Here is a 7289-nt window from a genome sequence, read left to right as displayed (position 1 = left end):
CTTCGTGTATTTATTGTATTTTATTTTTATTTGCAGAGTTTTATATAGCGCTGGCTTGACCCTCAATCAATCAATCAATCACGGCATTTATATAGCGCACTACTCACCCGGAGGGTCTCAAGGCGCTAGGGGAGGGGGGGGGGGGGGCGCTACTGCTCGAACAGCCAGGTCTTGGGCTGCTTCCTGAAGGTGAGGTGGTCCTGGGTCAGGCGGAGGTGGGTCGGGGGAGTTCCAAGTCTTGGCGGCCAGGTAGGAGAAGGTATCAGGGCGCTTCTATACAACATTGTGCGGTTTCGGCCCTGAGACTGCGGGGGTCCGGAGATCCCCCCTCCCGGTTAACACACTACAATGCAGAACAGATTTATTGAGTGTCAGTTAAGTCTCAATGGGGGGGGGGGGGTCATGTGGGGCACAGAGGTGTTCTGTGCCCCCGGCCCCTCGTGGCTCGGGGTTGTCTGAGGTCATGTGGGGCTCAGTTGTTCTGTGCCCCCGGCCCCTCGTGGCGCAGGGTTGTGTGAGGTCATGTGGGGCTCAGAGGTGTCCTCTGCCCCCGGCCCCTCGTGGCGCGGGGTTGTCTGAGGTCATGTGGGGCTCAGAGATGTTCTGTGCCCCCGGCCCCTCTTGGCGTGGGGTTGTCTGAGGTCATGTGGGGCTCAGAGGTGTCCTCTGCCCCCGGCCCCTCTTGGCGCGGGGTTGTCTGAGGTCATGTGGGGCTCAGAGGTGTTCTGTGCCCCCGGCCCCTCGTGGCTCGTGTTGTCTGAGGTCATGTGGGGCTCAGGTGTTCTGTGCCCCCGGCCCCTCTGGCGTGGGGTTGTCTGAGGTCATGTGGGGCTCAGAGGTGTTCTGTGCCCCCGGCCCCTCGTCGCAGGGTTGTCTGAGGTCATGTGGGGCTCAGAGGTGTCCTCTGCCCCCGGCCCCTCTTGGCACGGGGTTGTCTGAGGTCATGTGGGGCTCAGAGGTGTTCTGTGACCCCGGCCCCTCTTGGCGCGGGGTTGTCTGAGGTCATGTGGGGCTCAGAGATGTTCTGTGCCCCCGGCCCCTCTTGGCGTGGGGTTGTCTGAGGTCATGTGGGGCTCAGAGATGTTCTGTGCCCCCGGCCCCTCTTGGCGTGGGGTTGTCTGAGGTCATGTGGGGCTCAGAGGTGTTCTGTGCCCCCGGCCCCTCGTGGCGCGGGGTTGTCTGAGGTCATGTGGGGCTCAGAGGTGTTCTGTGCCCCCGGCCCCTCTTGGCGCGGGGTTGTCTGAGGTCATGTGGGGCTCAGAGGTGTTCTGTGCCCCCGGCCCCTCTTGGCGCGGGGTTGTCTGAGGTCATGTGGGGCTCAGAGGTGTCCTCTGCTCCCGGCCCCTGTTGGCGCGGGGTTGTCTGAGGTCATGTGGGGCTCAAAGGTGTTCTGTGCCCCCGGCCCCTCTTGGCTCGGGGTTGTCTGAGGTCATGTGGGGCTCAGAGGTGTCCTCTGCCCCCGGCCCCTCGTGGCGCGGGGTTGTGTGAGGTCATGTGGGGCTCAGAGGTGTTCTGTGCCCCCGGCCCCTCTTGGCGCGGGGTTGTCTGAGGTCATGTGGGGCTCAGAGGTGTCCTCTGCCCCGGCCCCTCTTGGCACGGGGTTGTCTGAGGTCATGTGGGGCTCAGAGGTGTTCTGTGCCCCCGGCCCCTCTTGGCGCGGGGTTGTCTGAGGTCATGTGGGGCTCAGAGGTGTTCTGTGCCCCCGGCCCCTCTTGGCGCGGGGTTGTCTGAGGTCATGTGGGGCTCAGAGGTGTTCTGTGCCCCCGGCCCCTCTTGGCGCGGGGTTGTCTGAGGTCATGTGGGGCTCAGAGATGTTCTGTGCCCCCGGCCCCTCTTGGCGTGGGGTTGTCTGAGGTCATGTGGGGCTCAGAGATGTTCTGTGCCCCCGGCCCCTCTTGGCGTGGGGTTGTCTGAGGTCATGTGGGGCTCAGAGGTGTCCTCTGCCCCCGGCCCCTCGTGGCGCGGGGTTGTCTGAGGTCATGTGGGGCACAGAGGTGTTCTGTGCCCCCGGCCCCTCGTGGCTCGGGGTTGTCTGAGGTCATGTAGGGCTCAGGTGTTCTGTGCCCCCGGCCCCTCGTGGCGCGGGGTTGTGTGAGGTCATGTGGGGCTCAGAGGTGTTCTGTGCCCCGGCCCCTCGTGGCGCGGGGTTGTGTGAGGTCATGTGGGGCTCAGAGGTGTTCTGTGCCCCGGCCCCTCGTGGCTCGTGTTGTCTGAGGTCATGTGGGGCTCAGGTGTTCTGTGCCCCCGGCCCCTCTGGCGTGGGGTTGTCTGAGGTCATGTGGGGCTCAGAGGTGTTCTGTGTCCCCGGCCCCTCTTGGCGCGGGGTTGTCTGAGGTCATGTGGGGTTCAGAGTTGTTCTGTGCCCCCGGCCCCTCTTGGCGCGGGGTTGTCTGAGGTCATGTGGGGCTCAGAGGTGTTCTGTGCCCCCGGCCCCTCTTGGCGCGGGGTTGTCTGAGGTCATGTGGGGCTCAGAGGTGTTCTGTGCCCCCGGCCCCTCTTGGCGCGGGGTTGTCTGAGGTCATGTGGGGCTCAGAGGTGTTCTGTGCCCCCGGCCCCTCTTGGCACGGGGTTGTCTGAGGTCATGTGGGGCTCAGAGTTGTTCTGTGCCCCCGGCCCCTCTTGGCGCGGGGTTGTCTGAGGTCATGTGGGGCTCAGAGGTGTTCTGTGCCCCCGGCCCCTCTTGGCGCGGGGTTGTCTGAGGTCATGTGAGGCTCAGAGGTGTTCTGTGCCCCCAGCCCCTCGTGGCGCGGGGTTGTCTGAGGTCATGTGGGGCTCAGAGGTGTCCTCTGCCCCCGGCCCCTCGTGGCGCGGGGTTGTCTAAGGTCATGTGGGGCTCAGAGGTGTTCTGTGCCCCGGGCCCCTCTTGGCGCGGGGTTGTCTAGGTCATGTGGGGCTCAGAGGTGTTCTGTGCCCCGGCCCCTCTTGGCTCCGGGTTGTCTGAGGTCATGTGGGGCTCAGAGTTGTTCTGTGCCCCCGGCCTCTCTTGGCGAGGGGTTGTCTGAGGTCATGTGGGGCTCAGAGGTGTCCTCTGCCCCCGGCCCCTCGTGGCGCAGGGTTGTCTGAGGTCATGTGGGGCTCAGAGATGTTCTGTGCCACTGGCCCCTCGTGGCGCGGGGTTGTCTGAGGTCATGTGGGGCTCAGAGATGTTCTGTGCCCCCGGCCCCTCTTGGCGCGGGGTTGTCTGAGGTCATGTGGGGCTCAGAGGTGTTCTGTGCCCCCGGCCCCTCTTGGCTCGGGGTTGTCTGAGGTCATGTGGGGTTCAGAGTTGTTCTGTGCCCCCGGCCCCTCTTGGCTCGGGGTTGTCTGAGGTCATGTGGGGTTCAGAGTTGTTCTGTGCCCCCGGCCCCTCTTGGCTCGGGGTTGTCTGAGGTCATGTGGGGTTCAGAGTTGTTCTGTGCCCCCGGCCCCTCTTGGCTCAGGGTTGTCTGAGGTCATGTGGGGCTCAGAGGTGTCCTCTGCCCCCGGCCCCTCTTGGCTCGGGGTTGTCTGAGGTCATATGGGGCTCAGAGTTGTCCTCTGCCCCCGGCCCCTCTGGCGCGGGGTTGTCTGAGGTCATGTGGGGCTCAGAGGTGTTCTGTGCCCCCGGCCCCTTTTGGCGTGGGGTTGTCTGAGGTCATGTGGGGCTGAGAGTTGTTCTGTGCCCCCGGCCCCTCTTGGCGTGGGGTTGTCTGAGGTCATGTGGGGCTCAGAGGTGTTCTGTGCCCCCGGCCCCTCTTGTCGCGGGGTTGTCTGAGGTCATGTGGGGCTCAGAGGTGTGCTGTGCCCCCGGGCCCTCTTGGCGCGGGGTTGTCTGAGGTCACGTGGGGCTCCGTGTTGTTCTGTGCCCCCGGCCCCTCTTGTCACAGGGTTGTCTGAGGTCATGTGGTGTTCAGAGGTGTTCTGTGCCCCCGGCCCCTCTTGGCGCGGGGTTGTCTGAGGTCATGTGGGGCTCAGAGGTGTTCTGTGCCCCGGCCCCTCGTGGCTCGTGTTGTCTGAGGTCATGTGGGGCTCAGAGTTGTTCTGTGCCCCCGGCCCCTCTTGGCTCGGGGTTGTCTGAGGTCATGTGTGGCTCAGAGGTGTTCTGTGCCCCCGGCCCCTCTTGGCTCGGGGTTGTCTGAGGTCATGTGGGGCTCAGAGGTGTTCTGTGCCCCTGGCCCCTCTTGGCGCGGGGTTGTCTGAGGTCATGTGGGGCTCAGAGGTGTTCTGTGCCCCCGGCCCCTCTGGCGTGGGGTTGTCTGAGGTCATGTGGGGCTCAGAGGTGTTCTGTGCCCCCGGCCCCTCGTCGCAGGGTTGTCTGAGGTCATGTGGGGCTCAGAGGTGTTCTGTGCCCCCGGCCCCTCGTGGCGCGGGGTTGTCTGAGGTCATGTGGGGCTCAGAGGTGTTCTGTGCCCCCCCGCCCCTCTTGTCACGGGGTTGTCTGAGGTCATGTGGGGCTCAGAGGTGTTCTGTGCCCCCAGCCCCTCTTGGCTCGGGGTTGTCTGAGGTCATGTGGGGCTCAGAGGTGTCCTCTGCCCCCGGCCCCTCTTGTCGCGGGGTTGTCTGAGGTCATGTGGGGCTCAGAGGTGTTCTGTGCCCCCGGCCCCTCTTGTCGCGGGGTTGTCTGAAGTCATGTGGGGCTCAGAGGTGTGCTGTGCCCCCGGGCCCTCTTGGCGCGGGGTTGTCTGAGGTCACGTGGGGCTCCGTGTTGTTCTGTGCCCCCGGCCCCTCTTGTCACAGGGTTGTCTGAGGTCATGTGGTGTTCAGAGGTGTTCTGTGCCCCCGGCCCCTCTTGGCGCGGGGTTGTCTGAGGTCATGTGGGGCTCAGAGGTGTTCTGTGCCCCGGCCCATCTTGGCGCGGGGTTGTCTGAGGTCATGTGGGGCTCAGAGGTGTTCTGTGCCCCGGCCCATCTTGGCGCGGGGTTGTCTGAGGTCATGTGGGGCTCAGAGGTGTCCTCTGCCCCCGGCCCCTCTTGGCGCGGGGTTGTCTGAGGTCATGTGGGGCTCAGAGGTGTTCTGTGTCCCCGGCCCCTCTTGGCTCGGGGTTGTCTGAGGTCATGTGGTGTTCAGAGGTGTTCTGTGCCCCCGGCCCCTCTTGGCGCGGGGTTGTCTGAGGTCATGTGGGGCTCAGAGGTGTCCTCTGCCCCCGGCCCCTCTTGGCGCGGGGTTGTCTGAGGTCATGTGGGGCTCAGAGGTGTTCTGTGTCCCCGGCCCCTCTTGGCTCGGGGTTGTCTGAGGTCATGTGGTGTTCAGAGGTGTTCTGTGCCCCCGGCCCCTCTTGGCGCGGGGTTGTCTGAGGTCATGTGGTGTTCAGAGGTGTTCTGTGCCCCCGGCCCCTCTTGGCACGGGGTTGTCTGAGGTCATGTGGGGCTCAGAGGTGTTCTGTGCCCCGGCCCCTCTTGGCGCGGGGTTGTCTGAGGTCATGTGGGGCTCAGAGGTGTCCTCTGCCCCCGGCCCCTCTTGGCGCGGGGTTGCCTGAGGTCATGTGGGGCTCAGAGGTGTTCCGTGCCCCCCGGCCCCTCTTGTCGCGAAGTTGTCTGAGGTCATGTGGGGCTCAGAGGTGTCCTGTGCCCCCGGCCCCTGTTGGCGCGGGGTTGTCTGCTGTTCCTGTCCACCCACCCCCTTCCCTGGCAGCCTCGGCCCCAGCAGTACAAACAGTTCCCAGCTGCTTCTGACAGCTGCCCTTCGGCTTCCACCTCATTGGCACCAGCTGCTGACAGGGCCAGGCTGCGGAGCGCAGAGTCTAGCAGCCTGCCTCATGAGGGGGGGAGGGCAGGGCGGCTCCTGGGCAGAGAGGTCTGGGGGGTAAGGTGGAGGTCGGGGGGTAGATCTCCACCAAGCTCCCCCACTGTAAGAAACTGGTTCTATACACACTGTACCAAAATGAGGTACAGTGTGTATAGAGTCCACAGTCCTCAGAGGTTTGGCAGAGGCTAAAGTTACATATAACCTTACTCTCTAAAGTGGAAGCTTGGTCGAGCAGTAAGGCAGTACCCGAGGACAGTGTAAAGCATTTGTTGTACACACTCAGTTAGCAAGTGGTCTCACACACTCAAGAACTGAACTCTAGGCCAATTGTTTTTGTATAAAAATATACTGTTGTTTATTTTTAGAACCAAGCAAGCCTGGTACAGGTAAGCATTAAATACTTTTCAGTAATAAGTTACTGGATATAGAACAGTTTGAAAATGCAATAGGCATTGTACTTTGATTCACTGGGGAGCAGTAGAATGCAACACTTAGGAAATACAGGACATTGGAATGAATAGGCTTTTTCAATAAATTGCAGGTAAGTTACTTTTACGTTACTTTTTCTAACTCAGTACCGGATGCCTAGATTCCGCACTGGGAAATTTCTTGTGAACAGGTGAGTGAATGTGTTTTTGTTATACGTGCAATTTTTAAAGAAGATTTTCAGATTTCAAAACTACCCGCGTAGAAACTTTTTGGAGCAGTCCATTGAAATGAATGGGCTTCTACAATAAATTGCAGGTAAGTTACTTTTCACGTTACTTTTCTAACTCAGTGCTGGATGCCTAGATTCAGCACAGGGACATTTCCTAGAAGCAGGTAAGTAAACACGTTTTGGTTATTTGTGCGATTTTTAAAGAATATTTTTAAGTTTCAAAACTCGACACTTAAAAACTTTTTGTAGAAAAAGTGTCAATGTTATCCTATGGAGGGAAAACAGGTTAACGGTTCTCAGGTAAGTAATCAACTGTGGGAGTTAAGGTTCTAGGGTTAGACTCAGGGGTCCCCCAGGGTCAGTGATGCGCTGTTGTTTCACCCTCAGCAGCACTAGGGCGGCTGGGTGCAGTGTGTTGAGGCTCAATGTTATCCTATGGTATGGAGGATAGGGGGGCTCCAGTCGGTGGCTGCTGGCAAGCGGGCCACTGCATTGTGGGAGCAAAGCTCCTAGGGGTAAGCTCAGGGAAGTTGGGGACCAAAGTAACACCAAAGGTGCACCCTCAGCGGCGCTAGGGCAGCCGGTGCAGGGTGCTGTTTTGAGGCCGGGTGCCCTGTTGTTTCCAATGTAGAACCTCCGGGACAAAGAAACACTGCAGGCTTGGGGACGAGGATCTTCCAGGTGCGACCACCACTTAGAGGGGTAAGTTGGGTTGTTGAGGGTTGGTTAGGCACCGTTTGTGTGAGCACACAAGGCCGTGGGGCGTTGGGTGCAGGGGTGCCTTGGAACGTCAGATTTTCTTACCTGCTCTGGTCACGGTAGGGGGGGGGTCCTCTGGATTGAGGCTGCAGGCGTTGTCTGGAGGCTTGAGGCAGGTCAGGAGTCGCAGGATCTTGGGTCAGGATCACCTGGGGGACGGCTTTGTGGT

This window comes from Lissotriton helveticus, chromosome 8 (genome assembly GCF_964261635.1).
Source record: "Lissotriton helveticus chromosome 8, aLisHel1.1, whole genome shotgun sequence".
NCBI classification, from domain to species: Eukaryota; Metazoa; Chordata; class Amphibia; order Caudata; family Salamandridae; genus Lissotriton; species Lissotriton helveticus.
Note: the sequence above shows the minus strand (reverse complement) of the source record.